Source organism: Octodon degus, unplaced genomic scaffold (assembly GCF_000260255.1).
Source record: "Octodon degus isolate 3935 unplaced genomic scaffold, OctDeg1.0 scaffold00090, whole genome shotgun sequence".
In the NCBI taxonomy this organism is placed as follows: domain Eukaryota; kingdom Metazoa; phylum Chordata; class Mammalia; order Rodentia; family Octodontidae; genus Octodon; species Octodon degus.
The window spans coordinates 6238355-6245431 of record NW_004524666.1 but is presented as its reverse complement, the minus strand read 5'-3'; the positions used below and the strand labels follow the sequence as shown (position 1 = coordinate 6245431).

The 7077-nt window shown below is 44.2% G+C and overlaps 1 pseudogene; it reads right to left on the bottom strand.

Moving 5' to 3' along the window:
• LOC101566319 overlaps window positions 1-910 on the bottom strand; it is a 3236-nt pseudogene extending 2326 nt beyond the window's left edge.
• Window positions 911-7077: the final 6167 nt, after the last annotated feature.

The window sequence follows — 7077 nt, the reverse complement described above, 5'->3', positions numbered from 1 at the left end:
TTTCACATTTTGATGAAATTCTTTCTCTCCTTCAAATACAATGTGCACATTTAATGAAGTGCTATTTGCTTCTACTCGACTAAGATCCGGAAGTGAATTTTTAGCATACATGGAAATGGTGACTTCACCCCCAGTCTGATGCCAGTCATGTCTACAGGGAACAACTTTTTTCCCAGCATTCTTCCTAGTCCACATGTGCTTCCCTGTGGTACAGCCTTCTTGGGCTAAGAACGTGTTAAAGTCAGAGGTTTTTCTTCTGCAACAACTCCAATATTTCATCCTTCATGGAATATAGGTGCTCCAGAATGATATACGCAGACTTCTTCTAGACTCTGCAGACCCAGATATGTCTTTGAACATCCTCCATTTTTACATGAGGTCCCAATCTTGATTTCATCACTGTCTTCTTCTTTCTTATCTTCTTCATTCCCTGATGACAGTTTAAGTTTATCAAGTGCTTGTTTTAGAGAGGCAGATATTCTTAATTCCAAACTCGTCATTGGTTCATCTGGGCTTGGTCTTTTGATTGCCTCTACTTATGCTCCTGAAACCTGGGCTTCAGTTCCGAGAGCTCTTTCTTCTCAGTAGTCTTGACTTCCGGCTTCACTGGCTCAGGAGGCTTCTTGCTGTTATATCTGCCTTTCGTGCAGCCTACAATACTTAAGAAGTCAGAAAAATCAGTTGTTCTTCTTTTACAGCAAGACCAACCCTTTAATGCATCATGAAAGACCGGAACACCAGGATGATATGTACAAGCATCGTCGGCATTGTTCTCGGCATCGAAGCGCTGGCCGCAGCCCCGGTTGTAGCACAGCAGGGCCATTTTCCCCTCCCGCTGTGAACCGCGAAACTGTAAGAGCGCTACAGTCGCAAGTACCAGCCAAACGACCAAGGCGGCTGCCGACTTCTGGAAACGACCTGGGATGTATTATTTATCAGAAAAAGCCCACTTTAATGTTGTCATGTGATTATCCACACTTAATTATTAGTCATATAATTTGTGGCTGCATTAGGTAGTGAATACTCATTGTATGAGTGCCTCTCCACCTCAAGTTAGTAGATAAAAGCAAATAGCGTAAAGACAAGAAGTTAGTTGAAGCTCTTTGCCAGAAAGTTAAAATGAGAGAAAATCTATTTAGAACTAAACATATTCTAAACACACATACCCAAATGCCACCACTGTCCTTAAAATAGAACTAAAATATTTAGGTAGCTGAAAAGTGTGTGTTGTTCTTTTTTTTTTTTTTTTTTTAAGTCCTCACTTGAGATTGGCTTGGTTATTTTTGGATACTTTCTTCAGCATAAAGAGCATTTTCCCCCCTTAATTTTTGTAGGTTGATACATTTTGGAACAATGAAATAACCATCCTGGGTTGCTTCTGTTCAAATCACATCTAAATTCTGAAATCAGTACATTTCTAAGAGACTTGAGCTCGTTCCATATTTATGATTTTGCAGAGAAACATCTCTGGGAGCCCAAAGGTCTGAAGTGGGTTAGCTGTCACGCCGCTTGGCAACTGGCAGAGAGGAAGGTGCCACAGAAGGAAACATTCGCGACCAGCCTCATTACCTTTCGTCTGCAGCCCTCCGGCTTCTCTAGCCAGGCACCGCCCACCAAGCCTCTCATTATAAGCTGGGGGCTGCCTTCATCTCTCCCCCATCTCCAATCAGTCATGAAGGCCTGTCGTTTCCAAGTCGGAGGTGTCGGCATGCTACCCTTCTTCTCCATCTACGCCACTTTCTTTTTCTGACTGGCATTGTCTCTCTGTCCATTTCTCCATCTTAGACTTATTCTCACCTTTATCACTAAAATGTAGATATGCTTATTTTGCTTCTCAGTTTAAAGCTTTGGCTGGCTATGCTCTATCTGCTAGAATATACACGGGAAATCCTCACTCAAGGGGCATAAGACATTTAACAATCTGGCTCCAACCCAAGTTTCCAGCCCATCACTGGGTTGCAGGATTATTCTGTGACTTTTTAACATGGGTCCCTGATCCCCATAGACTCAGTGTAGCAGTGAAATGTGGGGATGGTAAAGCCAATGCTTCATTTGCATTCCCAGCCCCACTACTATCTATGGGATCCCAGGCAATGACAAAAATTCTCTGTGGTGCTGGCCAGAAGGATTAAATGAGTCGATGCACAAAGTCCTAGAACGAAGTGCCTGATACACACTGAGCACCGTTATTTTCTGTTAAGATATAAAAATGCATTGATCTGTCTCTGAGCTCCTTGAAGGGAGGAAGTATGTCCAGATCATTTCTGGATTTCTGTTGTGTGTGACAGAGAGTAGGTGCTCAATTAATGTTGGGTAAATAAAATAGGTAGCAGTAATGCTTAGTTCTGCAGGGTAACTGGGGGGAGGGTCAGACCTCTGCTGTCATATTCGGTCTTGGGGGGAAGTACGAGGGGGTGGTTGGGACTATTTCTAAACAGGCTGCTCAGTTCTCATTAGATAGGCAGCTTCCTTATCTATCTATAGCAATGATGCTCAACTCCAACTGCATTGTAGAATCACATGGGAACTGTTTTAAAAATAGTAATGCCCACAACTTCTACCTACCTGGGAGATTCTGATTTAATTGGTCTAAGTAGAGCTCAGCCATCAGTTGTTTTTTAAAGCTCCCCAGATGATTTTAAAGTACAGCCAAGTGGAGAAGAATATCTCTAAGAGTGGCTATCTGCCATTCTGGCCTCCGGCCGTGTAGCTGGAGAAGCTGGTGGCATCAGATGTGTTCACACTCTTGACTTCAAATCCTTGGACCTAGCAGAGGTGCTTACCTTGGGGCTATGCATGGAGATCAGTAAGGCCACTGTCCACCAGGCCATTGTTTGGATTTCTAGTCAATCAAAACAGGCATCAGAGCGCCTCTGCTTGTCCTTCCTGTGTGCATGGGGACCCAAGGCGGTGTCCCTTCCCTCTCAGCTATTGACAGGCTACAGTCCCTTAAACTGATGAAGAAATGTTCAGGTTGTGCAATTGGAGCCCATCACTTCAGCTGGAAGATGAATAAAATGGTATTACAGCTTTCCATGTGTGGAGACTATCACACTAGGGTTGGTTTGGATGAATACATGGATTTTTGGGTCTGAAGCTGGTCATGGCTGAAGCCAAAGACACCATCATCAGCAGATCCTTTGGGGTACTTTCCAGATTTAAAATATTAAGATCCTGTCCTACTTTAAAAATTTCATGAGAGGGCCAGCCAGATAGCTCAGTGGATTAAAGCTCCTGTTTAGGCAGGCTCAGGGACCAGTGTTCGATCCCTGGTGTGCCGTCCTGGCCCTGCCCCCCCCCCCTCAGCGGCCAGGGCACACTGAGATAGAGATTGAGACTGGGCATGGTGGCGTGCGCCTGTAATCCTAGCACTAGGGAGACTGAAAAACAGGAGGATTGCTTTGAGTTCAATCTGTGTAGTGAGACCCTATACTAAAAATATTTTTAAAAATTCCATGATTCAGAATGTTAGCTAAATGTTCTTTTTGTTGACCTTTGTGAGTTCACTCTCCCATTCATTGAAAATTGGATCCAATGCTCCCAAACAGAGTCCATAAATTGGGTGCAAATTCACATTTGTTATTGTAGGAAACACTGAATATTCATCACATGCATTCATTTTGTATTTGATTATCATTTTTGCACCTACTTTATTCTAGAAGAACTTAGGATCTTTCTTTTCATGATGGATTCTAAAGCCATCAGTTGGTTATCTAATTGGCAGCTGCTGTCTGACTTAAATGAGACAGCAGTCATTTTGTGCTGTTTGGCCAGGCTTAAGAAAGACGATCGGTGACTCAATTCTTGTTGAGACATGAATGTGACTGCAATGAGGAAGTGGGGTTTCCCTGAGTAGCCTATCAGCATGTATTCAGTTTTGCATTTGCTTATTACAGGTAACTCTCCAGGATCTGGAATGCTTGGGAGTGGAATTGTTTGGGACTTTGGATCTTGGAATATTGGCATATGCATGCCATATGGGGCCCAAGTGTAACCATGGCATTCATAGCTGACATGGTGGCACTCCCCAGTAATCTCAGCACTCTGGGAGGCATGAGGATTGAAAACGCCGAGCTCAGCTTGAGCAATGCAATGTCTTAGGGAGACCCCATCTCAAAATAAAGAGAAAAGGGCTGGGGATGCAGCTCGGTGCAAAGGCCCAATCCCTACTATCACAGACACATGTTTCACATATATTTTATATCCACAACCTATGGTGATTTTACACATTTTTAGTGTGGCTGCCTTTTGATTGTGACCTGTATGTATTGTCAGTTGTAATGTTTTCCACTTGTGACATCATGTCAAACAACAACAGCAACAGCAGCAGCAACAACAACAAAAGCCCCTGAAACATTTTGAAGCATGTCAGGTTTCAGATTTTTGAAATTGTGGTTTTTTTGGTTTTTTTTTTGATTCTATATCTTGTTCTAAAATTTTTTCTAAATGCTTTTTTTTGTTGGTCCTGGGGATCAAACTCGGGACCTTGTGCTTGCTAGGCAGGCAGTTAAGCTGCTGAGCTATCTCCCCAGGGCCTTGTTCTAAAATTTTTTGAATCAACTTATAGACATATGCTTTAAATCGCAGGCCACGTGACAGATAGGTGAGGAATTTGAGACAGAGGACAAATAAGGGAAGAAGAGAGCTTACAACAGGCTTCAGGGCAGTTTGTTGAGGAGTCCTGAGCAGCTGCCACAGCCAATGAAAGGAAGGAGCCCTGATTAGAAACTAAAGTGAAGCCATCGTGTGTTTAAACACAGAATTAAACCACAAGGGCTGATGTCCTGACGGAGGCACTTCTGGGTGAAACATGCTCGGTGCGGTTGGTACGCACTCCTCCTCAGCAGGCGCACCACAAGCCTCTCATGTTCAGTTCTCCTAATTGTCATCAAGATAAGTGACGCAGCAAGTAACAATTTAGCCGTCAGCTAAAATAATGCTGCTAACCAAATACACAGCTTTGCACTTGAATATTTATAAGAGAAAACCCCTGAATATTTAGAGAAATAGATAATATCCTCCTCTGTGTGTGTGTGTGTGTGTGTGTGTGTGTGTGTGTGTTACTGAGAACCGAACCCAGGGTCCTTGTACTGATTCTTATTGCCAGACCTTTTCATTTTTTTTATTTTGGAGTACAGTGTTGCTAAGTTGCCGAGACCAGGCTTGAATTTATGATCCTCCTGTCTCAGTTTCCCACAACGTTGATATCGAAGGCACGTGCCGTTGTGCCTGGATAAATATTCTTTTTTCAAAGATGATGAAGTCCCCACTCCGAATACTTTTACGTATATTTACTCTGGTAACACTTGCCAAATTGCTATGTGATCAGTGCAGTGACATAATGGCAGTTTTTCACAGATGAGGAAACCAAAACAGTAAGATGTAAGGTGGTTTGCTCAGGGTCACCCTGAGGTGTGCCACTGCTGTGAGGCCCCTCGTTCTCATTGATCACACTAGAATCACCTCTGTGAGGGCTTCGGTTATTTCTGGTAAGATCGAGGAGTATAGTTCCTCCCTTTGTTGTTAGATAAACATGCATAAGCTTTGACACTTCATCAAGTCCCAGGGCAAACCAACATCATGTCATGAAAATCAAGGTGTCTAAGGACCGGCCAGATGGCTCGGCAGACTAAGCACCTGCTCGGCAAGCATGGGGACCGGGGTTTGATCTCTGGCACGAAATGCTGCACCAGGCCTGCCCTTGGGCATGCTGAGCCTGCCACCGAGTCCAGGCGTGGTGGTGCACACCTGCAGTCCCAGTGCTGAGGAGGCTGAAAACAGGAGGATCTCTATGAGTTCTAGCTGCGTAGTGAGACCTTGTATTAAATACACTAAATTAAAAAAAAAAAAAAAGAAAGAAAGAAAAGAAAAAAGAAAATCAAGGTGCCCAATCATGACACAATAGCAGCCATGGTTTGTCTCCGCTGGAGCAAGCAGATGGCACTTGTGGGCTGGACTTGGGCTTGCCTCTGAAAACAATATCAGACTTTCTACATGCGTGAGACTGGTCACACAGCCTGCAAAGCCTATGACTTTTAGACAGAGCATGCAGGGACCCAGTCAGGGGTGTGAGGGGAATGTGGGTGTTGTAGTCTGCAGTTTTGCAAGGGGAAACTATGATACAGGACACTTAATTATAAGATTATTTTATAATAGTCACCCAACGGGTCATATACAAAGAGCACAGGAAATCTGCCCACACACTAAAGACCAGTGAATCCAGCTGAGGGCCTGGGTCCCACAGTAGTGTCCTGTGTGAGTCCAGCTGAAGACCTAGAGCCCACGACAGTGCCCTTCACATGTCCGACTGGGGGCCTAGAGCCCATGACAATGTCTCATGCAGGCCTGTTTCATTGATCTGGCCTGGGAATACCCAAAGGCCAGTGTGGAAGCTAGAAAGTCTGTGCCAGCGGGATGAAGGACCTGTGCTAGCAGACTGAGGGGTTTGACCTGGAGTCAGGAAGCAATGCTCAAGGTAGGAACCAGAGCTCCCCCAAAGTGAACCGTAGCCATCCCCAGTAATGAGAGTAGCTGCATTTATCAGGAAAGCCAGCATGACAAACTCCTCCAGGAGAACCAGCAGCTCCCTACAGCTTTCTTACAGTTTCTAAACTTCTTATGCTGCTGGCAACGGTCCTCGGGTGGGCCTCCCACGCCCAGCACCATGCTGGCTCATTTCCACTGGGCGTTGCAAGTTGACCACCAGTTATCAGTCCACCACAGTGGGGAAGGAGAGAACTGAGCAGACCGACTGCTCAGTGGCCCCTCTTGCCCACTCCCATCATGCGTGTCCCTTGTGAGGCAGTTCCCTTGGGATTTATATGTCAATTTATTTGGGAAAGAATTTCCATGGCAAACAAGTTGAACATTACTGTTTGGACACCATAATATTGTTAATCCCCAAATTTATCATTTCCTTCTGAGCATGTAATCAATAGGCATTCATTGCTAAAAATATTAAAGAAAGTAAGTACTAACAGGAAATTGTGTTACCTATAATTCCACCATCTGGTGACAACAATTTGCATCTTGGTGTACATGCTTTTAGGCTTTTTTCACTATCCATTTTTTTTTTTT